Raw genomic sequence first — 26,576 nt, 5'->3', positions numbered from 1 at the left:
GAGAGCATTACTTTAGCTTAAAAAGCACTAGTGTTTTTCAAGTCTCCAGAAATTTTCCTGTGTTCCAAGAGTATTTAAAAACAATCATCCCCACAACTTGCCTCAGCAAGCATTTCTAAAGCTCCTGGGTAGAAGCTACCCAGTCTGGCCAGCTTCTTAAATAAAGTCTGGCCTTAGTGGCCACAGGTTAACTATTACAGTCGCCTTTCTTGTTGCTATTTGCATGGGGAGATTGTTTTGCCAGTACCTTCAGGCATCTTAAGTACCAAAAAAAGAACCACACAAGAAACAGATGAAATTACATCCCTAAAGACCAAGTCTTCTTTCTTGACCGCTACTGCTTGGACGAGTTTGGAGACAGGAACTTGGTATTAGCTGAGATAGAGAGCTTATTTCCTGATATTCTCCATGCAGGAGGACTTTAATATGACCTATAGAAAAGAAATAATTGCACATGTGTGTGCAGCAGAATAAAAGGCATTAAAATACTTCCAATCAGATAAAGTAATCAGATTTACAGGACTCTTACTGACTAAATGCTTTGAATTTTAATTGTGTACTTCCTCTCTCATTCTTGAAGACTAAGAGAAGACTACATTTTCAGCAAAGTCTGAAGAGTCACAACAGCCTTGTTTTCTTTTTTTCTTTTTTTGTAAAAGGAAACATCAAAATTTATACATTCAAATTTGGTAACCCAGTCAGCTCTTAAGGGCATAAAACACAGAATTACTAGAAGTCAACTGTAAAGAGAATTAACTTAAAAAAAAAAAAAATCACTGAGAAATCTTTAAGCTCAAATGTAGATGACCACATAATCTTTTTCACAGACCAGTTTATTTTCTAAAAATCACACTGATAAAACACCTTGTAATAAAATACGTATTCACTCTAAGACAAAAGTTGGCTTTGTCGACTGTGTATTTTCAATTCCTTTGAACTTTAATGGGGGAACACAATGACTGTAGACAAACTGAATAGCTATTATGTGAGCAAAGAACATATTTGTATTGTGGCAAGGAATGTTGGCTGTAACAGCAAATTTTCCCTCTACTTTGGAGACGGTACCATGTGATCGTTTACTTCTGCATGGGTGACGGATGGGCTGAAGACTCTTGTCATATCATTTAACAGGCAACTTTTCTGATCGCAGAGCTCAAATATGCTCTCAGTATGAATACTGTGCCTCAGCCTCCTAACGCTGTGTAAGCTATTGCCTTCAAGATATTACTCACCAAGACATAAAAATCACCTCCCCTTTTGTTCCTTCACCATTTGTCTTAAAAAAACAAACATTAAGACGATCCAAGACATTTAGGCTTCTTTAAAAACGTAGTTTGGTACAACTCTAAGACAAAGAACCCACAGTCTTACAGATTTCCACCTATCAAGGTCACAGAACGTACATTAGAAGAAACTGTGTTTCAGAGAGGGTTTGTTACTATTATTAATTGTACTAAAAGAGTATTTGTTTATGATACTTCTGCTTTCCTGTTGAGCCTCATTTTTGTTTAGGCCTAAATCCTACAAAGATTTCTATACACGATAAAAACTTTCTTCTGTCATATAGAAATGGCTATACGTAATCAGAAACACACATGCAATTTTTTGCGCCACTGAAGCTTACAACTTCTCTGATGTGATGACTTTTGCCCCATACTTTGCATGATCCATACAGTGGTTAGCACAACAGAGCCTGATCACGACCTGGACTTTGAAGACTACTGCAAAACACAAATGTTTTGGTGATGCAAAAAATTTCTTAATTAAAATTTCTACTTAAAAAGAACCAAAACAGAAACAAATCAGAAATATGCTTTTTATCTTTTGGATTGTTAGAAACCTGAATGAGCAAAAGGAGAAAATGGTGCATGGTCTGCATGCACTGAGATTTCAGTCTGCAGTTATTCATATATGCCTCTCTGCAAGCATGAGATTGCCGAGTGTTACACCTTCAAAAAGTCACTAGCAGTTGCCATAAAATTGGAAGCGTATCTACTGATACCCATTCTTTCGAAGCTTCAGGTAGGGAAAAAGGTACACAATGTACTCTGAGGAAAAGCACACAGCTGCGCTTATTCAACTAAAAGCAGCTAAGATCCTACCCAGTCCATCTCCCCATTTTTTTTTTTTTTTTTTTTACTTTTAGAGCACAGAAGTAATAATGAAGAGTGGGTTTGACTCTGCAGTTGCAATATTGTATGGCCAGCTTCCTGCTGCAGACCCCAAAGTATAAAAATAAGCACAAGACTGTAAAAATGGATGGGTTAATTCACAGTGAAGTGAGAGACGATGATCTTGTGTCATGCAATAAGCTGCATTTACTCTGCAGCAACCTTTTTTTTTTTAAAAAAAACACATCAAGAGAGACTCAAGACCTACCATCATCTGATTACATAAGCACGTGATACCCGCAGGCTACAACTGACCCCATTATCCTAAGTACTCTGCAGTACTACCCAAAGGCCAGAAGACTAACGTCATTTTATAAAACGAGGAATTGAGGCACCATGGGATTAAATGATTTATCTGAGACCACATGGAAACTGCTGTCCCTCAGCCTAATGACTTCACTGCCAGAACATCCCTTCCCTTCTCTCGCCCTCAAATACCAAACACCAGCAGGGCAGGCGGCAGCGGAGCCTGCTTTCCTACAGCATTGTGCACTGAGCATCAACACCGTCTCTCCCACACAGATTCTCAGACATCTAATAAGAGTTCATAAAACAACCAGAGTCAAATCAACAGCTTCTTCCCTCTGACCCCCACACACGTGCTCTACAAAAGGGAAGGTTCTACTCCCATCTTCCTCACCACATGCCTCACCACAGCTCTTGCACAGAAAATGGTTCGCTTCATTAAAACCACAGAGAACTAATCCAGTGGTTTTCTTTTTCCTCTAGGGTAGTAAAAGAAATCAGAGCACCAGGAGATCAAAAACTAGAGCTAGTCCCAGGAGAGCAGGAAAAAGGGAAGGAAAGGACAGAGGGGGACCTCTCAGTTTTAACAACAGCAAGCTGTCACTTCATTTTTTTTATGCTTGCAAAGCATCGAGAGAGTCTCAACTTTACCTGTCCACCCATCTTCCTTGAAATAATAGGACATTAACTACCTTTCGTAACTCTCTCCCACTGCAAAGTTTGGTTGAAATTTGACAGCAGATGCAAAGTTTTCTAGGCTATAGATGGAAGAGAAAAGGGACAGCGGGAGCAAATAAACGCAATTTCTTTTAAATAAAATTTAAAAACCCCAAAAATCTGCAAGCTAAAACTCATTTAACTGATGCTATTACTAGTAATAAAGATTAGCCTCACGGCAATCTCTATTTTATTTTAGGCAAAGTGCATGAATATTTACCCACACAACATAGCACATGCTAGCAGGAAAACCCCAAAAAACAGTGTTCATTGGTTTAGAGGAAAGGTGACGTCTAAAGTCACCTCTGAGCACAAGGGCACCCACATGAAGTTGGGGCACGTTTGCTATTCCACAATAACCAGCCTGTGTACACACACTAACCCCAAGTAAATTCAGTGGGGGAACAGTGCTCTGCGCTGCGTTTACAAAGAGGCAAAAGCCCATGCACAGGCAATTACTACAGCGTAGCGGAAGTGCTGCAAGCCTGAGTTCACAACCTAGTTTTCTCCATGGTAATTTATTTACAGGCCTTGTGCCTGAGACCATGTTACAGGAAAGATGATTCAAGGGAAAATGGTCAGCCACTTCAGGCTCACAGATTACATGTACAACGTGCCTGTAAATTAGGTATGCCTCTTCAACAAGTAATGTCTCTTATTAGATTAACCGATAGTGCTGTCTGTTGGTTTTCTCCAAACTTTTGGTCACTTTCTTCAGTTCAGGTGTCAATTTGAGAGTTTGCTGTTTGCAATTTATTGCCACAGCATGGCACAGAGCAAGACCAATGAACAGGTCATTTACTTACAGATTCAGCAAGTACAAGACTTTGGTTTTCTTTTCCAGAGATGGAGAAAACAGTTTTTAAAAGTGGCAGAGAAAACGTTAAAGATAGCTTCACTGAAAGAGTTCCTTTTAAATAAGTAATATGATCTGTTGATGAAACTTTTTATTGATGCTTTGTAATTGCAAACAAAGCACAGTACTGATTCTGGCATGACCATCATTTATATACGTGAAATACACAGCTTCTATTTGGTATGTAGCAGCGCTTTTCGTGTATTTCCTATGATTTTTGTATCATCACAAAAAAGGAGACACCTGTGAGATTTTCTTCCTCTCTCCTCACAGGGAGTTTCTGTAGCAGATCAAAATACAGTCAAATGTTAGACTTAGAATCATCCACTCCTGTTCTGGCAAACACTATATCCTCAATTACAAGTGCAGCCCCAAACCTGAAGGGCTGGAGTGAAGGCACATTGCTGTAGTAAAAATAATGTCATGGCCAAGAGTTGTTGTCATGTCACCACCTTTGTCCATTTTTCCAACAGTGCTATCTAAAATATACATTAAAGAAGCGCTAGCCAAAAAATACTATTGACACTTTCTGGCCACGGGTACTAGGAATGGTAACTTCTCTCTACTACGTGCATTCAGGAAAATACAGTGAAGAACAAGAGTCCTTTGTAAATGCAACAGAGTTGACGTTTTCTCCTTTCTCTTTTTTTCTCACGTACAACCCAACGTACCATTCAGTCATGTTGCTAGCCATGTGGGCTGCCATTTCAGAACCAAATTTTAATTTGGATGACACTTGTTTCTTAAACTGGATAGCCCAGGGTCTTTTTCCTGTGCGTTGTGGTAACATGATCCAAAAGTTTGTATTGCCTAAGCCCCATATTTTTAAAAAGCCTGATTTGAGGACCGTACAAAGTCGTTCTCCAAAAGCTTTACCAGCATGGCTTACGAATAGTTACACTATGCAGGAGTGGAAAAGTCCAAGTGGGGCTGATGAAACTATTTAAATGGTGCAACCCATACACAGATAGCTCATACAGCATATCATCCACAGAAATTAAGTAACTGTTCCTTACTTTTTCTTATAAAAAATTTAATTGGACTGTTTTGTTCATTAGGGTAAGTGGTTATCTACTAGCAAGTCCAAGTGAGTAAAGGAGAGAAAGGTCTACCCACTGCATTTCTCCTGTTCAGTATGAAGCAAGGAAGCATCACTTTGGGACCCTGGCTGCCCACAGACAATTCAGCATCTTTCTTCAGCAACCCCACTGTCCAAACAGCACGAAATTATTCAGGGAGAGCCATCTTCTATTTAAATGATCATACCATCTGACATTTCTTCTGTGAATGCCTGCTGAAGTCTGAATCAACACTTTCACCCCTGTGCTCTCTCCCACTTGCATTTAAATATTGGGGGTTTGTTTCTACCTTCCCAATTCAAGTTAGCCAATCTTAAGCACTGTTCTACTTTTCCTTCTCAGTCTGTTTTGATTCTTTTCCCACAACCATTAGAACTGATTTTAAAAGTAACTCGAGGGATACAATGGATGTCATTTCCTCAGAAATATTAGTATCTAAATAACCATTACTGTTCCCAGCATTGTGTTGCAACATAAGGGTGTTCTTCATGGTCAGAAGGAAACATGGAGCTGGCATGAAATTATAACGATTAAACTTAGGATACTGAAATTACTCAAAGGTTGAGTTGGGGAGAGACACAGGAGACTATGCACACACTATTTACTTTTGACAGTGTGTTTAAAAGACTAATCGCTCAACTTTGCAGGGCTTATTAGGGTACCTAAAACATTCAGCAGGTACACAGAAATAAGTAGCCTGCTGTGCTCTGTATTACCTCCGTGTTTATCATCTCCTGTCAAATACTGTCAAGTGGCAAAGTGCCTTGAAGAAAGACAAAGCACAATAAGGAATCCCTAGCATGAAGTGTTTTAAAATCCCCAGAGGTGGTGGCGGTGGGGAAATCAGGCAAATTTCACCTCCTCTGTAGCAGACAGTTTACATTCTCTTTGCACTTCAGTACATGAACTCACTAGTAAAATATCATGAAAGAGCATCATCTTACTATTAGCATAAGCTGCTACTTAACCAAGCTTTGAATATCTAATGACAACACTTGTGTGATCCTGTCCTTATAGGTAACAGTAACCAGGAGTACCACTTTTATCAGTTACCACAAGCAACAGCACGGGGTTAGTGAGCCTGGGAGCTTCTTGAGCCCTGGCTCCCCACACTGGAAGACAATCACTCAAGTCCCAGTGTGGCCATCAGCCCAGGGAGACACATCTCTGAGCCAGCCCCAACAACTTCCACATTCCGGCTCCGCCAAGCACGTGCGTCACTCCCTCTGCAGTTAGATATACCCAGAATATAACAGTTCATTTCTGTCTCCACTTAACCCCCCTAAACAGTGCAGCTGTAAAAACATCACACACACCCCTTTTTTTTTTTTTTTTTTTAACATACAGTCTGATGATGATGTGCTCACACACAGCACGAACCTACTTCCTAAGTCTGTCATGGAAAGTATCGGTCATTTTATAGAAAAACTTCACTTCCTCACCGTAACAGTTCTAAATACGTGATAGGTGGAGCTTTGCTCATCCTAAATCACATCTCCCTCAAGGTACTTATAAGGTCCGTTACAAGTCTTATAAAGCCTTTATAGCTGGAAAGCCTCCCAGCAGTCAGGAGAAGCCCTCTGTCCCTATTTGAGAAGGTATCCTTGCAGAACTACATCCTGAGCTGATCTTAGGGCACTCTGCCACTGAAAAGGGGATGAATCTTGTTTATCTACCATCCCTCCTTGCCAAGAGGCCAGGCTCTGTTCTTGTGCCAGGTCTGGTTCTCACTGAGCTCCTCCACAGATGGATTCAGCTCATCAACCTACCCAAAAACTAGCCACTCATGCCTATTAGTTGTCCGTCAGCCCAGCAAGCCAGTCTAGCTCACAAGGGGACCAACCAACAGAACAGCTTGCTCTTCCTCTGTCTGGGGCACAGCCTGGCATGCAAAATTATAAGACACCCCCCAGGTACAGGACTGTCTCTCAGCATCCTCTGACTACACTAAGAGAGAAAGAAAGATACGTCACCTTATGGATGCATACAGCATCAGAATATCATCAGTTCAAGTCATTATGGGTACATGAGGACATCCGTCTATTCCTCTTGCTCATAACACTAGAAAATATGCACAAGAGCCAAATAAAACTAAAACCACTGAACAGTTACCCAACTGTTGAATATTTTATCTGGTATGCCTTTAAAAAAAAAAAAAAAAGAAACCACACCACAAAAAACCCCAGACTTTCTGACTTGGTTTACTATAAGAGAATCTTAACAGCATTTCCATTAACACATCTCCATTGGGTACTGCTTGTGCACAAAGCCAGCTACAATTCTTGGTGAGGCTCCAGCGCTGTAACCTTTCCAACGATTAACAAGAGGCCTGAATCAGAGCACAGACCTGCAATGCTTGGCCACTGCAGCTTGCACATTGAGAAGCGAGGCTTGCTCCCCTGGCTCAGGCCTCCTGCCACAGCAGAGGGGCAGCACTCACCTCCTCAGCCCCAAGTGCCCGGCTGCCTCGGGACTGCTCTGCCAGGCCCTTCGATGCTGCAGCATTCAGGAGGATTCCCTGAGCAAGAGAGGACCAGCCAGACACCTCTCCCCCTCTGCAACGCACCGCTGCGCAGAAAGGCACCTCAAGAAAATCACATTATTCTATATTTATATATATATATACACACACATATGCCCATAAAGCTCAATTTCTCTTCATTTGTCATCTGAAACAACAACTTTGTTTGCAGCACTGACAGCAATTCATTCTTATATTCTGTGCAGAAGGTTCTGACTTCAGATAAGAAATAAAATACCAGGAAGGGATGAGCTGTAAAGCCAAAGGCAGCCTTGTTGCCAGGCAAATACTTCTCTTTGTTACAAAAATAGGGAGAGGGGAAAAAAAAAAAAAAAAGAAAAAAGGCAGAATGCTTCCACATTAAGTTTTCAAGATTATACAGGAAAACAATGGAAAATTAAGCATTTGGTAGGATATTATCTGCATTTGCTGCTATTTTTAAACAAAGAAGGTGACAGAAACAGTTGTTTTTCACTACATTTGGCATCTTTAAAGCTCTTATAATAGTTATATCATGCAAACTGTAGACTCTCAGCATTTCTGTGAGACAGAACATAAGGGTTTTTGCTTCTCAGATCACTATTGAAGAAAGGATCACACTCCTATGCTTACAAGTGGTCACTCAGTGTTGCACTTCCAACCAGCACTGGGCTGCTCTTCCACAGCAATTTAAACAGACATAGGCTCAGCTCCTGCACTGGCATTTGCAGGGCTAGGGGTGCTCAACCGCCCCCAGAAGGGGCCCTTGCTCTCCTAACCACCCCCTTCCCAAAGGGCTGCATCCTGCTCTGAGCCCAGCACCCCCTTTCCCAGGCTTAGCACTCACACAGCTGTGGGACACAATGGTTCAAGCTGGCTGATCCAGCAAAAGTCTTCCCTCCTTCGCAGAACCGCTGCTCCTCCCCACTGGCCCAAGCCACAAATTGAAGCTATGTCCCTTTGGGAAATGCAAGGTAGGGTGGTTTACTTGTCAAGATCAGAATGCAATCTATACTTTCTTAGGTTTCTCATGAAGGTGATAGACCTTGCATGCTTAAACTTTGTCCACATTAGCCTCACCGGTAATGTCAGGATGGCTGTATGATCTGCAGCTGCTAACAGAAAGCAGCTGCTCCAGATGCCATTTTGGTATATGCCCTACATAAAAGTACATCCACTTCTACAATGACTTTAGCACTGCTTTTTCAAACTGTACAGAAATAGGCTCAGAGGTAGATTTCAGAAAAGGGACATGGAAGGAGATCCACCACAATTTTTACAGAATTTGTAGGGGAGGAATTTTGATCATCTGAGAATCTGTAACCACAGGAGTGATGACAGAAGAACCTTACCATTTTTTGTTCTGAAATCATGACGCACTTCTTGTTTTCACTAATGTAAATACATAGCAACATGTTGACTCCTCATCTCCGCTCTAACAAAAAAAAGTCTAAAAACAATATGAAAACAAGCCGTGGTAGTGCAGACACATATGCATCTTTTCTTGGGTTGGGGTAGAAAGAATAGGAAAACTAACTCTACAGAAGACATATTAATGATAGTAACATCCAACAGTATCTAACTCCCCAGCTGCCTTAAAATTAAGGTACAAAACCATTTAGAGCATTTTAAAACTTGAAGTCTGGAATCTTAAGACTCTTAGAAATGCATCAGTACCTTAAATGTTTTCACTCAACTCTCTAATTAATAAATATGTGATTTTTTTTTCTTCTTCTTCTAACTTTATTTAGGGAGAGGACAGCACTTGCGGCAGCAGTTAAATGGTTTATTCGATTCTGGTAGCTTTCAACGAAGGAGTAGAGCACACAAAACCTGACTGTTCCTCCTTCCTGGCTACACTGCTTGTATTTCTGAATGGCTGTAGCACAAACGCAACAGCTTTTCCTTGTTCACCCTGCCTTGAAGTCTGATGCGCTGTTCTTTGCTGATACCCAGAGCTGAGTCATTGCAAAAGAGGTCTGAAGCGTGCACATGTCTAGTAAGGTCATTCAACAGAGAACACTCAAACCTATTCAATCAACGCCACGCTAGCCAAATTTTTTTGAATGAGATAGCGTGGTCTAGCAGGAAGTCATCAAATTGAAAAGCTTCCGGAGAGTCACATATACCTGAGGGAATCGAGTAATAGAGGGTCAAATGAAAAGCTTTGCCTCCTTACATTGCCATAGCAGCTCTAAAAGCCTGGTGATGAGAGCCAGCTGAATATAAGTTACATTGTTAAATTGATTTGCAAAGTTTGTGCCCCCAACAGTCCACTTTTCAAATCCTTTTACATTCTGAAAAAATAATGGCCCAATTTCCCACAAGTTGTCAATATCCTAAAAGGCTGTGCTAACAACACAAATACCTTACAGATGTTTGGGTAGCTGTAGGCTGCTCACAGCAACTTGTATAAATGGTGGAGATGAGGAAAGGGAAGGATACAGGACACAGAAAGTACCTCACACCTATACTGCTATAAGGCTCACTATGGACGCTTACTCCAGTCCAGGAGAGCTCATTTCTAGTTTAACTTGTGCCACTTTCAAAATGGTCTGCTCTGAATGAGAATACATGAACATAAACAGAGCAAATGCCACACAACTCCTATTTTTGTTAAGGAAAGAAAAAAGAAGTTATTAGGCCAAGTCGTATGTTTTAAAATAAATATGTAAATAAAAAGCTGTGTCACTTCTATACTCTACAAGTGCATTCATAGAGGGGACAACCAGCAGTAGGTATTCCAGTACACACAGCTCATAGACTAGATGCTGTCAATGATTCCCCGTGTTTTTTTGGTTTTAGAAAACTCTGTTTTGTTTTTGGAAGCAGTTTTTTCTAAAACTGCTCTATCACAACATTCATTCATTCATATCTGCACCTTTTCTGAGGTGTTTTCTAACACCGCTCACCATCAAATTCACCGAACACCGGTAGTTACTTCTCAGTGTCAGGGTGGTGGTACCTGTTGGAGGGCAGCTTTCACTGTTCTCCTGCCTGCCTGGTCTAAGTGTCTCTTTCTGCAGAGAAAACTTTGTATTACTTGAGGTATAAAATATGAGGAAGCTTTAAAAGAAGGGCATGCAGGGGTTGAGGGCAAGGGGAGGTCCTCCTATTCACTGGCCAGGCACCGAAGCTACCAGAGGTCACAAAAGCTGAACTTCTTTACTTAAGCAAAAATCCCCATTAAAGCCAAATGAGGTTTTGTTGAATAAGGGCCACAGAAATGAGCCTATAGTACGCTCTCAACTGGGAGCAAGTCAAAGCAAATTACGCAATGGCTGTCAGGAATCTGCGCACAGCTCTTCAGAGCCACAGTGTAGGAGGAGCCCTGAAGCATCCTTAACCTTTGTCTATTTATGTCCCAGCACTCAGACTCCTTCCAACAAAACAAGCCATGCTTTTATATATTTTTATTAGCCCAACTTACAGCAAACATCTCTCTCCTCCTCTTCCTCTTTCCCCTCCCCTCCTTCCCACCCTTCCCTCTCCTTTCCCCTTGCCGTGTTGTGCTGTTTGTGTGGAAAAAACCGAGCTCCTGCCCTTGCCAAGAGTGACATCAACTCATTCTTATCCGGTGATGTCCAGCAGAATTTTCCTCTGATAAACATTTGCTCAGCGTCAGAGCCCCAAGGTTACTGGCTGCGCTTTGTTTTCATTGTCGCTTGTTTTCTGACACTTTGCTGCTCCTTATACATTGAAATCCCCCCCCATGTCTTCGACCTGGAGCCAGAGTGAGGCAGTGAACAGGACATTCCTCCCCGCTTACCCAGGCCTTCCCACCACCCCCTTCCCTCTGGAACAAGAGTCTGTTTGTCTCTCTATGAACGATAAAAAGCTGATACTGCAAAGAAGCAAAAACAAAAAAAAAAGGAACAAAGCACATGCAAAAAACCAATTCAAGAGTGCAGACCTATGGATTTTTGACCTTTGTTTTCTCTTTTTTTGTACAGATTTTCTTATATCCTTCCCTAGTATGTTCTGAAGTTAATGAAGACGCTGATTAATGAATGGCTGATTAATACCTTCACCTTCTTGCACAGCAGCACTCTCCACCAAGTCTCAGCAACATTTGCTCAAATCTGGCATCTACGCTGCCTCATGCTTCTGAGCTCACCCCCATCTGATAAAGCACCTCAGATTTTTTCCTCTCCCCCCCCCCCCTCTTTTTCCAATCCTCTCCTCACAAGCCACCAGCTTTCTGGAGCAAAGGGAAGCAGACAATGCTTTTCCTAGCATGCTCCCCTACCATCTTACCTAAGGTGACATTTGTCTGAAGTACATCAACCCGTGCTTTCAGGCAACTACTACTGAATGAAATGCATTACTGTTTGTTCCAGCAACGTGGAATCCACAGACAATCTATTAAAGCAAGAGGGAGAGAAGATTTTGACAAAACCAAAAGGACTTAGAAGTCAAGAGCCCTGAAACGTATAGCAGTGAACAAAGAATGAAAAGAGCCACCTTTTAGCCTAGGATGGCTCCTACTTGCAACTCCACCAAAGAGGAAGCACTCCACAGCAACTTCAACTTACAGGACAATTGATACACTGCATCTACAACTGCGTTCTTCATTGGGTCATCGGGGAGAAAGAAAAATCCATTTGTAAGTTTTCTAGAAAGAAAAGTCTGCTGTAATTGGAAGGAGATGTTCTGGTAGCATCAAGCTACAGACTCCCACTTTTCTAGGAAACTAGTCCTAAAACCCTCTCATGTTCATGAAAAGGTTGCAGCTGTTCTGAACAGCTTAAAAAAAACCCACATCCTTTTAGCTTGTATGTGGCAGAATAAAGGTCAATTACCTTCAGAAAGCAAGTGGAAAAAAAATTACTTTCAAATGTTATCATTAACACATACTAACTGTACTAGAGCATTAGAAGTACTGAGGAAAACTGACACAGAAAATTACTCCTGCCACCATCACTTACAGGAGTCTTCTAGAAGACAGGCAAGAAATATCTTCTCAAAGAAACCATGAGGAAGGAATATACCGGCTCCCAAATACACTTTAAAAAACAAATGAGATGTATTTTAAATCAGTTTCCAATGAGAAGGTTGCTTATCTTTCAGAAAGATGTTTGGGAAGATCAAGGTCTTATTTCCTCTTTACATAACAGTTCTTTTGAAACTGTAAAATTTTAGTAGTAGTTAAAGTCACCAGCTAGCCTGCAAATACATATTTTGCAAAGAAGGGTCCAGTAGATTAATCTATGTGCTGCTTATTGAAAAGGGGGTGTGGTGGTGGTGTCCCAATAAGACAGCCATCTAAATGAATGGAAATTCTCCTCTTGCCTTGAAGGCCTAATAAGATGCTACATCACTACTGCAAGAGATCACCCTCAAGGTTATCCTGTCACTTCTCGCGACTGAACAAGCAGCCAGATGCACCAACAATTTACATAGAAACAACAGTACAAATCTATAACTGAACATGTAAAATTATTGCAGGGAAGCATGCATAAAAAACTACACAAACAAAACCAACACATGCCTACCTTAAAATACAAGTTAAAAAAACAGAGTGATTTTCCAGAATACACACAGCCCATTTTTAGCACCAAATTCACTACAAGCATTTGCACTGAAACATACCTTAACTCAGTGGTCAGAGCCTGGGTGGAAAAGGGGAGAATTTCTTTGAAGGGATACAAACACATCCATTTGATGCTACGGCATCAGTGGTTGCTTTACTATCCTAAAGGTGAAACAATTGTTGTCCGACACATAGGAAATTTGGGTGATCTTCACACCTGTGCTCATTTTGGGTTGAGTTCTTTTCTAGGGTATTGTAACTTATGATATTTGAAGTATTTGAGTATTTCCAGTATATGGAAATGGGATGTTTGGTCACAGAAATACTGACAGGGACACAAATTCCCAAACGACCTTGACTATAATTAACCATCTAATTATAGTGGCATTTGGCCTACCAACACCTCTCTGGCTGTTTTGTTTCAACAGATAGACTGACTGCAGAATTTGCCAGAGCTGCCCTCCCAGTAAGATAAACCCCTATGTAAGAGAGGTGATAGCTGCAATACAGGAATTCATATGCTTATGAACAAAATAAACACTTTTTTTCACAACAGGAAAAAAAAAACGTATAGCAGTGCTGTCTCAGGGGTTTAATTAGCTTAGCAGGAACACTGATAACAAGACATCTTATCAGAAGCTTTGCTTTCAACAAAACGAATTAGTATCAATTTAAACAGAACAAGCTGAGATAAACGTGTACATAACATGCATAACCTTGAGGTTCACAATGCCTAATAATTAAGTACTGGATCATTTCCCATAGTCAAGAGAGAAAAGTTTGTATAAATCAACAATAATCAAAGGAAAGTTGTTCTCCTATGGGGACAAGAAGGGTTTGAATCCAGTACATAGATTTCAGCCAGTTGTGAAACTGAGCCATGGCAAGGCTCAGGTTTGTTGAGCAGCATTTTGAGATCTCCAAACAAGATTGTGAGCTTTTCCTTCTTATCACTTACTCACTCACTCAACAACTTACTTTTCTCAAGGAAAAAAAAAAAAAAAAAGTAAAAAAGAATAGAAAAAGTATCAGGCCACACTTCCAAAGACAAAGGAAAAGCTAAGCCACAGCTCATTAGCAGAGCTCCCCTTCCACCCAAAACTGTACTTACCCACCTCCTTTCCTCTCCTTGTTCTTTTGCAGCCTTCTCTATCTGCTTTGTTATTACTATTTATTTTTAACCTCCTGTTTTCAGCAATATTTATCTGAATTTTTGAACTTGTAATAGTTTGATGAGTCCTTACTTAGCGATACAGATTTTTAACCTCATGCAACCTCTATATGGACTGGATGAGCAGAAAGTAAGGTGGATTGAAAACTGGCTGAGCTGCTGGGCTCAAAGGGTTGTGATGAGTGGTATGAAGTCCAGCTGCAGGCCAGTTACTAGCGGTGTTACTGCAGAGAGCAATACTGGGGCCAATATTGTTTAACATGTTCATTAATGACTTAGATGATGGGACAGAGTGCAGCCTCAGCAAATTTTCAGACTACACAAAACTGGGAGGAACAGCTCATAACACCAGAGGGTTGTGCAGCCATTCAGAGTGACCTCGACAGGCTGGAGAAATGTGGAGTTCTGCACCTGGGAAGGAACCACCCCAAGCACCAGTACATGCTGGGGGCCAACTGGCTGGAAAGCAGCTTTGCAGAGAAGGACTCGCAGGTCCTGGTAGACAAGTTGCACATGAGCTGGCAGCGTGCCTCTGCAGCAAAGACAGCCAACAGATCCTGAGCTACATTAGGAAGAGCTGCCAGCAGATTGAGGGATGTGATCCTTCCGCTCTGCTCAGCGATGGGGGAGCCATCTCTGCAGTACTGTGTCCTGTGCTGGGCTTCCCAGCATGAGACACACGAGTATACGAGCACAAGTCCAGTGAAGAACCATAGAGATGATTAAGGGACTAGAGACCTCTCACATGAGGAAAGGCTGAGAGAGCTGGGACTGTCCAGTGCGAGGGAGTAAAGAAGATGGAGCCAGGCTCCTCTCTCAGAGGTATGCATTGAAAGGACAAGAGATAATGGACATAAATTGAAATACTGAAAACTTCACATAAACATAAGCTTGTTTTGGTTTTTTTGGTTGGTTGGTTTGGGGGTTTTTTTACTGTAAAGGATCAAACACTGGAACAGGTTACCAAGACAGGTTGTGGAGTCTCCATCCTTAGAGATACTCAAAACTCAACCAGACTGGGTCCTGGGCAACCTGCTCTGGCAGATCCTGCTTTGAGCAGGGGAATGGGACTGGGCTGTCTCCAGAGGTGCCTGCCACCCTCAGAGATTCTGAGCAATAGGCAAAGACAAAAGTTAGGCTTCGTAAGGACATCAATGTCTTGTAAACAGTGCTTACTGTTTACTCCTCCTCCTCCTCTTTAAGAACATTATAAAACTACTCCACACATTACCCCTTTGAAGTAGGCTCATACCCCTATCCTTTTCACAGAGTGCTACAAGGCATCACTACCAGAACACGACTTCAACTTACCCCCAGCTCTATCTCAGTACTTGCAGTATGCCTCTTTTGTCCCACTTGGTTAAATAAAAACTAGCCCAGTCTAGTCTGAGTTAGAGAAGCAGCAGCAAGGAGTACTCTGTTTGCATTCTAGTATATGGCAATCACTGCCTGTGAACATAAAATGCACATGTTTCTTATAACATGAAGGAATGCTTCTGGATCACTCAGGCCAACTGAGAGCATTTCAAATTCATTCACTGGGCCAAATTCCTTTCTTAGTTACTGAAAAATGGAGCAACATCATTGTGGTCAGGACATGAATTTTAGGCTATTGTTGTATGTGTGAATGTGTGTATGTGTGAATTCACACTGTTGTATGTGTGAATGTATGCATGCACCCACCCCACATGTTTAGACTCAGTGCTACTCCCATAACTGCACTGCAAGTTTCACCACGTGTAGTATTTTTTCTTACAGCATTAGCAAAATTATAGGACTATCCCCATACTTCTAGACATCCTGGCTGCAGAGAGCTTGGAAACATACATTCTTCCCATACTTATTCATTTGCCTTTTGATTTTTTGTATAAAAAGCAAAATTCCTAAGTGGCAATTTTTGTGGTTAGCATGCAACTCTTCAGCACTTGAGGCTGATACAGACATCTGTCATTCATCCAGAACACTTCCATCTAAGTCTTTACTTAGAGATAGCTAAGGTAAACACAGGTGTTTCGACTTACAATTCCTATGATGCCCATGTAAGTTCTTAAAAATCATGCATGACTATCAACCAGAATTGTAGTACGCAAGAACGCTTCCCTGAGATCATACAGGAACTAGCTACTGATCCCCTACTCATGCAACCTCTGCCACCCGCACCCACTGGCTTCGGCAATCATGCAGAGCTTGTCTTTTTAACGGGAGCAGCTTTGCCCTCCAACCAAAGAGCCTGAAGTCCCTCTCTGGTCCTCTTTACCAAGAACGTGCCAAGCTGTAGGTCAGAAAACCACACCTTTTGCATCATTTATCCCAACCTCTAACCTCCTAGAGCATGCCAAACTTCATAACTATTTATCTCCAACTTCCCCACCTTCAGACTTTAATACACTCGCTTCTCCACCATGCCAATACCATAAAACATGGTTTGCAGGCTCCACTGGTTTTGAGACCAGAATACCACAATGTCTCAGTACAATTTGAAAAGAAGAAAGGAAGTCTTTGTACATTTTGCAATAGCTGTCTCATCATCTCTCTGCATTCTTTAACCAATCTGTCCAGGTTTAACCAGGTGGAATATAGGTTGAGGAGTTAGGTTTGCAGCAGGGTGCATCCTCTGGGTTTCACTGCAAGAGCCCCATTAAAGAGAGGGGTGATACTCAGTAGAGAACCTGGAAGACAGCAAGCAGTCTGTATCCCAGATGTTAACCTGCACCTGACCACTGCCAGACACCTAGACAGGTTCAAAACACAGAAAACCACAGGGCAGAAAACCCTTGCTCTGGAGAAACTAACCACTTCTCAACTATGGCTGCAGCACAAAAATCACAATGTAAACAAACTCTTAAGTTTCCTGGCATTGACCATGCTTTATTGGAGGTAACACTGTCTTTCAATGTGTCGGGCTTGTGTGGCAAGGTTTTGGTAGCGGGGGGGCTACAGGGGTGGCTTCTGTGAGAAGCTGCTAGAAGCTCCCCCTGTGTCTGACAGAGCCAATGCCAGCCGGCTCCAAGACAGGCCCGCCGCTGGCCAAGGCCAAGCCAATCAGCACCTCCGTGATAACATATTTAAGAAGAAGAAAAACACTTAGAGAGAGAGAGCAAGCTTTTGCAGCCAGAGAGAGGAGTGAGAAGATGCAAGAAACTCTGCAGACACCCAGGTCAGCGCAGAAGGAGGGGGAGGAGGAGCTCCAGGCGCCGGAGCAGAGATCCCCCTGCAGCCCATGGTGAAGACCATGGTGAAGCAGGCTGTCCCCCTGCAGCCCATGGAGGGAGGATGAGGGGGTGTAGAGATTCCACCTGCAGCCCGTGGAGGACCCCACGCCAGAGCAGGTGGAGGCACCTGAAGGAGGCTGCGGCCTGTGGGAAGCCCACGCTGGAGCAAGTTCCTGGCCGGACCTGTGGACCCATGAAGAGGGGAGCCCACACCAGGGCAGGTTTGCTGGCAGGACTTGTGACCTCGTGGGGGACCCCACGCTGGAGCAGTCTGCTCCTGAAGGTCTGCACCCCGTGGGAGAGACTGACGTTGGAGAAGTTTGTGAAGGACTGTCTCCCGTGAGAGGGACTCCATGCTGGAGCAGGGGAACGATGAGAGGAGCCCTCCCCCTGAGGACAAAGAAGCGGCAGAAACACCGTGTGATGAACTGACCGTAACCCCCACTCCCCGTCCCCCTGTGCCGCTGAGGGGGGGAAGGTTGAAGCCCGGAGTGAAGTTGAGCCCGGGAAGATGGGAGGGGTGGGGGGAGGTGTTTTAAGAGTTGATTTTATTTTCTCATTCCTCTACTCTGATTTGCCTAGTAATAAATCAGATGAATTCCCTCTCTAAGCTCAGTCTGTTTTGCTCATGACAACAATTAGTGAGTGATCTCTCCCTGTCCTTCTCTCGACCTACAAGCATTTCGTTATGCCTTTTCTCCCCTGTTTAGTGAATGAGGGGAGTGATAGAGCGGCTCTGGTGGGCACCTGGCCTCCAGCCAGGGTCAACCCACCACATTCACTCATGTGACTTTACCTACAGACAAATGCCAACTTCTCAACAGTCGTCAGACCATATGCTGCAACGTTTCATTCATTCATCCATGGTGCTGTACACGCTGCAATCCTGGAAGTTTCTTTCCATCCTATTGTCATTTCCTACAGAAAATTTTTAAAACTGGTAGAGGCATAGTGTAAGACCCTACCATTTAACCATCAAGAAGTTACGTTGCTGCTAGAGAAAGAGAACATTAATGAGAGTTCCTTAGCAATATCACTGCCCTTGTTTGCAACAGGTTTTCCCAGAAAACTTTGGAAGAGGATGAAAATTCTCTCCTTTTCATTTTTATCCAAAAGCACTGGAATTAACCCACAGGATAACTTTAACATTCAGGTGGCATTTTTTCCAATTTTCTTTTATTTTAAAACTGGCAGGAAAATAAATAACTAACCTCTTTGCAAATGAAGACAGTTCATAGAAGCATAAGCTCAAAGCCAGAAAGTTTCTTTTTTTTTTCTTAAAACATAAAGGGATAAAATCCCTACTTTTTTCTGCTTTGCATCTGTTTTGGGGATTGCAGGAAGAAACACAGTATCTCAGCATATGGGGTGTGCGATTTAGGTCAAACCTGCTGTCCTACACCCCCATATACAACTGGCCATGTTATATTGGCCTCTCCTTTACCTTGTCACTGGCGCTCTTACAGCTAGGTGGAAAGCTAGTTCAGGCAACTGAGATTGAGGAAAAGTAGTGTTATTTTTAGAGAGGGTAGGGTTAAGTTTTCAGTTGGCTGAGCTCCCTGTCTGGCTGCATGAGAGACAGGGCTAACTTAAGGGAGTAGGGAAAACAAGACTGCTTTCAACCAGCTTTAAGCTCAAACTGCATTTGGTGAGCCAGCTGGAACATCAGGAGATGAAACCTGCTGTGCTTGTGCCACTCCCCAAAGACCACTTCAGTGCTTGAGGTGTGTACAATACATATGTGAAGCAAACGTGTTTAAAAATAAAAAGCTTTGTCAAGAGGTACCCGTCAACATTGAATGCGCAGGCACAGCTACAAAGCCCAATACAGTCTCTTGCAAAAGAGTCTGGTCCGAGGAGGTGTACAGCCCAAGCTCAGGGATGCACTTAATAGTTTTATTAGCTGAGAATGATTCTGCCTTGCACTGTCTAGAAGTCAATGCCCAACATACACTACTCATTGCCAAGGCACTTTGGGAGCTCACATAGGAACAGTACTACTGCTGAGGGTACAGATATCTTCCCTTACCTCAAGCAGTCTGCCTCCAAAATGGCTGAAACCAAGAGGACACTGCATTGCAAGCCACACCTACAGATGTGATGTTCCCAGTCCCCAAAAGCCTTTGGCGTACTTTTTGGAACACAGAACTGCCAAAGTGGATCGCTAACTACAGGTCTGACTAGTCCTGCAATATTAAGAGCCCCAGAATCAGCAGAAGCCAGGCAACCTAGCCTGATACCTAGAAACCAGCACAAATTCAAAAACATAAGGTTTGATACTCCCTCCAAAACGTTTGGTAATCATCCTGACAACTCCCTCTATTCGTAACCCCTAAGCAAACATCCAATTCCTTTTTGAACCTTGTTAAATTCTTGGCCCTGTCAGCATCCTGTGGTCGACCGTTCCAGCATCTAATTGCAATTCCTAACTTCTGGAGACGCCCGCCATAGTCTCTCTCACTTGAACACTGAGCCCACTCCACCCACGTGCAAATGAAGAATGTTCCTGATAATCCTTTTGAACACATCTGTTTCAGAGCAGAGTGCTGCCTCAGTGCAGGTCTGCACCAGGCCTCCAAAACTCACATATTAGACCATCAGGAATTGTGGAACGGCGAGAAGAATGCCTACGGCAGACTAATCCCTGCAACAATATTTTTAAGAAGCAATTAATTCACTCTGCCAGGCAAAAATAAATAATGCAAAGGCAGAAAACAGGAAAGCTGTATCAGAACAACAAAATATTCAAACAATAGCAAGGAGATGCTCTGGTTTTATCAGAGCACATCTGAATTAAAGATGTGCTTTTTAGGGACACAGCAGTCCCTAAAAAACAAAACAGAAAACACAGACCGAATGTGTCAGGCACATACGCACACTAGTGTTGTATCATCTCCTCCCTTGCATCCTGTACATCACGGAGCCCAACTGTACTGGCCAGTTTCCAGAATGAAATCATATGGTCTGCTATCAGCACTATGAATTTATATTTCCAGAAAATCCTGATGTCATAGCCTGAGAGCAATTATCAATGACGAATTATTGATTTTAATGTCAAGTTGTGCAACCACTTGAGAGGAAGAGGAATAGAATAAAATGGCCAAGAATGAACAGGCTATTCAATGACTTTAAAAACAAAAAATAATTAGTAAGAGTCTTTGCTATCCAGAACAATTGCAGTCATAGCCAAAAAAAAAAAAATCTGATTTTATTCCACTAGATACTTACTGTTGGGTCCAAATTTCTTACTGTAGTTTACTGGAACAGAAAAATCAAACAATTCAGCTGAAATAGTCAATATACGTGTGATTGACAATATAAATGGCAAAAGTACTATCTATTAGACCAAATTTACCCAGCAAATGCCACAATCTGATGTGGAAGGCATGACTTCATCTAAAGGGACAGATGCACCCTGGAGTTCTGAGCAGGATCCAGGGGCAGACAGCATGACACGTGTGCCGTGTGATGCCAGTATGCGCCTACCAGGTTAATACCAGCACGGAGTTAAAGTCCTCTGCAAAACCTGAGTCTCACCAAGCATAAAAAAGGTAAAGCTCTTATCACACCCAGAGTCCCAGGTTTCATGGCAGTTTAGATGCCAATGTGTTTCAGCACATCACCCAAACAAGTACTGGAGCCAGCACAAAGGAAAGGTGGGAAGGGACTGGGTCATCAAGCAGCAACACTCACTTCAGTGCCACAGAAGCAAAGCTTTGGCATGAAGTTTTATCAGCTCACTCCTAATGGTTCCTCATTATCTGGAAGGGGTGACCCTGCATCTACCTCCTCTCTTCTATCAACCCTGGCACTTGCCTGATAAAGCAGTAAATCAAATCAGGTTATTAACAGTGGAAAATTAACCTGGCACAAAAAGAGTTTTCTGCCAGGTTAGCAAGAAATCAGCTTTATGTAGGGTCAGATAAATGTCAGACTCAATGAGGATGAGTGGAGGGGGAATGGCACGAAGAGGAGGAATGTGAGGGGGTGTATTCACCTTCTTCGGACAGGAGTGAGCTATTACATCAGCTCAAGCTACATTGCGTAACTTGACCCTGAGGAGCCAGACTGTCTCACTTTGCCTTGGAGAGGACATCAACCAACCTTTCTCCATCAGTCTCTGTGTTCAGAGTTTTCCAGTTGTGTACAGCATCATTTTAATGTTCTCCCATCCATCAGCACAGGCAAATGAACTACACAAACCTGCACATAAGAAGTGAACAACAATCCCCATGGTACTCATCCTACAGGTAGAGCTCAGGCTAGAGAAATTTTGCCTGCTGCAAGCTTTCAGAGCAAATACCCTATAAACCTGCAGTTCTTCAATGATTGCCTCACTTTAATACAAGAGGGTTATACAATTTCAAGGCAATGAATGTCATTTTGATAGGAATCAAATGTTCATTTAAGAAGAAGAAAAAAAACCAACCCCAGTGTATTTCCTTATTTCACTTTTCCAAATCCTCCATGAGGTGCTAGTTTGCTAGATGTAGCCAAAAAGCAAAACTAATGCATCAGTCTGATCCCTCTATTAAGATATGATGAATCTAGAACATTTCTGAACTGTATACCAAGCATCCTCTCTGCACAGGAATTGATTAGCAGTTCAGCCACGCACTGGATTGCTGCTCAGATAACAGACAGATTGTATCCACTTTGCAGGAATAGCTTCCTTTCAAAGACATCAGAAAACAACTATGCAATGACTGTTTATTTGCATTTGCAAAAAGGTACAGTGAAAAGTCAACTTTGTGACCATGGTTTTAACATTCACTGAAAAGGGACAGAGTCACTGAATAAAGAGCTGCAGTGGTTTAAGATGTTCTTAAAATAACCTTTTTTGACTTTATTATTCCCAGAAGCGGAGACAGCAAAGCAGATCACAGGAGTCCCCTTCATGTGTTTCAGTATACAGTCACCTAGTTATTTTCACCTGCCAGTAAAAACCACCAGCTGAGTCAGTCCAACAGTGCACAGCCATCAAAAGTAAGCGTCCTCTTTCCCCACACCTCCCTTGTGCTCCTGACTAGGCGGTCCCATCCTCACTAGTACTCGTTACACCTCTCCATGACCCGATCCAACTCCTTAGCCCAGGAGCAAACCCATCTACTCTTATGTTTCACTTTTCTGCAGGTACACCAGGTCAGGAGCAATGGAAGGAAGAATGAATGGATGGAGGGGACGGTGTAGGCTCTACTCTAACAGGAGCGCAAGGCTAAGTCAGCTAGGCCTGCCTTGTGCATCAGCCCCCTACAGCAGCCCTTTCCTACCAGCCATGCTACTGGTATGATGACCAGCAGCATAAACCCCTTCAAGCTTCACATCTGCTCCTACAGCGCACATCGAGCTGCAGCCCGAGATGCTTTCGCTACTAGGATACCGCCAAGGGGTGCAGCTTGCAGAAAGTGACCTTTATTTTAGAACTGTTTAAAGACATTATTAGTGTACCCAAAAAACAAAGGGTCACTGATTTCTCTTGAAAATATTAGCATTTACTTTTAAAGTAAGCTTGTACAGGAAAATCTTTTTTTTAAATCTCCTTCTACAAGGAAGATACATGTTTACCTAGCAACATCTAAACAGTCAGAACTAGATAAGCTCTGCAGTCTTGTTCCACCTGCTTTAGTGCATGGAACATCATCTGTTTCTCTAGATCAGCATCCTGCAGTGTTTTATCTAACTTACCACAAACATTAAAAATACATACACATATATTTACATATGTATACACACACAAACACCCCTAAGATGTCAACATCCAAAAATAAGAACGTTAACCAGATATGTTCATGGTCTATAAATTATTTCACTTGAGAAACATGTTTCTCAATACAGAACAGTTTTCCAACACAAACCTATCGTTATTATCCCAAAGCAGGGGGCACAGGAGGATTTAAGCACAAACCCCTCCATGTAGGTTTTAAAAAAAAAAAAAAAAAAGCCACACACAAAAATTCATTAACTACAGTAGCACCTTTAGAGTGGGCGATTAACCACATAAGAACATGCCTGAGGGCAAGTATATTTAGTGTCACCCAAACCCCTTCATGACACCTCAGAAGGGCAGAGCACTCTGGGGCTATAGCAACTAACTGCTTTCTACATTGTAAGAGCAAAGAATCAATCTAACCTTTTCTCCCTTTTTAGTTGTGGACAGTATGCCTTCCTGGACAGAAGGGATCACCTCAGTATCTTTAGACTGTCACTTCACATAAAAATAGGAATACAGGCAATCCCTTGAACTAAAGCCTTCCAGTACCTAAAGGGGGCCTACAGGAAAAGATGGAAAGGGACTCTTTATCAGGGAGTGTAGTGACAGGACAAGGGGCAATGGGTTTAAACTAAAAGAGGGTAGATTTAGATTAGATATTAGAAAGAAATTATTTCTTGTGAGGGTGGTGAGGCACTGGAACAGGTTGCCCAGAGAGGCTATGGAGGCCCCATCCCTGGAAGTGTTCAAGGCCAGGTTGGATGGGGCTTTGGGCAACATGGTCTAGTGGAGGGTGTCCCTGCCCATGGCAGGGGGGGATGGAACTGTATGATCTTTAACATTCCTTCCAACCCAAACCATTCAAAGCTACTACAAGGTGACTTGAGGCTATTTTGAACACTAGTGCCTATTGTTAAGTGAGTCTGTATTTTCCTTCATAGGCATCATGGAGGCATCTAGTTAAAGAAGGAGGAGGCAGGGAAAAAAAAAAGTTGGCACTGTCACTTGTCTTACTGCTTTCTAATGTGCAGAAGTCCTGACGATCCATTTCTAATGTTAAATATTTATGAAAACCAAAACCAGCTATTTAACTTTTTTGCTATTTTATTAAGCAGAATAACATCTTCAGAAATTCCAGGTCTTGTTTCAAAGCCTCACTGTTGAAACCAAAGCCAAAGAAACCCCAACAACAAAAAAACCCACAAAACCCCAACAGCAAACCCACCAAAACTCAGCATTTAACCTGTCTGATACGAAATGATCTGTTTTGACCCAAAGTATCAGCAAAGCTGTGGGCTTTAGGCCAGTGTAAAGTAACACTTTTAGAACAGCACATCTCTGTTCCCTGACCTGTTTTACAATAGCAATACCTGTGCCAGCACCTGTGAAGGAGCAGTCCAGGAGAAGAGGACCTGACTCCTCCAGCAGCATCAGCCATGCTTTGGGTGTCCCTGGAACTAAAGGAAGCGTCACAGGGAGCAGTTGCTCTTCCGCCATTATGCATCCTGGTGAAAAATACTATTTTAAGGATAAGGCTCTTTAGGTAGGCAAGTTCTGAAATGTCACTGTGAAGAAAAAAATAGAAAGGAAAAAGAAAACATGTGAACACCCGAGTCTTTCAGCTCTCTGATCCCTCCGGGTACAGAGAACGTTTATTCCTTTTGGGAGAAAAAAAAAAAAAAAATAGACAAACAAGAATTGAAGTTTAGCATAAACATGAGATAAGGCACTATTTTAAGGTCATTTATTACATTTCCTGTGAATGAACCAAACAATTTTCTTTCAAGCTTAAATTTTTTTTATCCCTGTGTTTCATGACCAACATTTTGCTGGAACCAGTTTAGTGTATTAAATGAACAAAATTAGATATAAGTTAGGTAAAGCGGATTCCAAACTTTGATAACGGAGACTCAAGGGAACAAAAGGCATTTGCACACAGCTCCGTGCAAGTGAGCACATCCTGGCTTCATTTCAGGAGAAAATGTCCCACAGCTGAGAATATAAAAGTGGGATAGCAATAGCTCTGAGCAAAATACCAACATGTAATGAAATAGCACTTAAGTTCTCAACAGCAGAACTCTTGCCCCTCCCTTACATTACACTGACACTGTTTTAAACCGACAACAGTGTAGATGGCGTGGCGAGTTTGTGAATGGAGACATTACCTTATTTTACCATTACACACAGGGAGTGGAAATGTACTTACAGAATAGCCGACACCAGTATGTTAAGGCATATTACAGCTAGGACTTTGGCACGGATTCTTTCCCTTCTGCTCAGAAAGGGGATCCAGCCCCTTTTTCCATTGCGTCCCACCCCACCCTACTTTTGCTTTTTTGCTGTGCTTGCTCCACCACAGTGTGGTACAAGGCACGCAGCTAACTATGGCCCAGGAGACAGCAACCTATCTATTCCTCAACTTATCCATTTCATTACAAGTTCTGGAAAAAAAGTTATCTAAACGTTACATGTGCTCACACACAGACTCTTCCCCTGCGGTCCAAAGACTTTTTACCATATATTTGAAAGAAAAGTGAAATCATTCTCATTTTTACTATAATCAAGTACCAAAGAAGTACTTGTTTGTAATCTGATACATTAACCTGAATATAGAGTCTGAATAATACCCTTTTGGGCACTGGTAAATATTGAGCTAAAGCCAATTCCTCCTCTCTGCCCCAATCCTACTGAGACATTGGCTCCACCTGTACTTAATATGAGTAATTATAATAAAATATACGACTTGCTTTTAATTCCAAGAAACAACCCAATAACTAGTCTTACACAACAAAATCATTAAGTGTAGCATGACACACTTAATTTAGCACGTTATCTGTTATTCTGGCCTCCCTCAACCATCTCATGCCTGAGCAATGCCCCTGCCTCTGAGAATTCACATACTAGAAAATCTCTTTTTTTTTTTTTTTTTAAACTGAATACCATCAACCCAAATCCCTTCTATTTCATAGAAGGGTACATTTGTGGTTCCATTTTGTGAAGGAAATATTTCAAAGGAGAAGTAATCGGTGCGGTGGGCCACAGGAGGAGAAAAACACTTTGAGAAGAGATCATATTTACTTTATTCTTACATGCATAGAGACTTCAGTCAGAGAGACAGGAACACACACACACTCCAAGTTTCATTTTAGGCATGGTAGTACAGACTAGAAGCTGGGGAAATGACAGAGGAGAGAGAGAGTTCTGTGGTTTTCATCTGCATAGTAAGATTTATCTCATTTTATTTTCTGATATTCGGGAGTTGAACAATATAATAATATGCTCACTGTACCTTATTTTAATAAGAAAAATAAGCCTAGCAACCTGGATAATAGAGGCATTTTAGCACAGTATAGTCTGTGATCTGCCTTCTGAAAAACTTCA

At 42.2% G+C, this 26,576-nt stretch overlaps 1 protein-coding gene across 1 annotated transcript in view; it reads right to left on the bottom strand.

Annotated features, from left to right (window-relative positions):
* The window catches only part of BORCS5 (BLOC-1 related complex subunit 5), a 74,085-nt gene that overhangs the window by 27,646 nt on the left and 19,863 nt on the right, over window positions 1–26,576 (bottom strand). The gene's annotated exons all lie outside the window — the stretch shown is intronic.

Source organism: Grus americana, chromosome 1, assembly GCF_028858705.1.
Source record: "Grus americana isolate bGruAme1 chromosome 1, bGruAme1.mat, whole genome shotgun sequence".
In the NCBI taxonomy this organism is placed as follows: domain Eukaryota; kingdom Metazoa; phylum Chordata; class Aves; order Gruiformes; family Gruidae; genus Grus; species Grus americana.
Note: the sequence above shows the minus strand (reverse complement) of the source record. Positions and strands in the feature narration are given on the sequence as shown.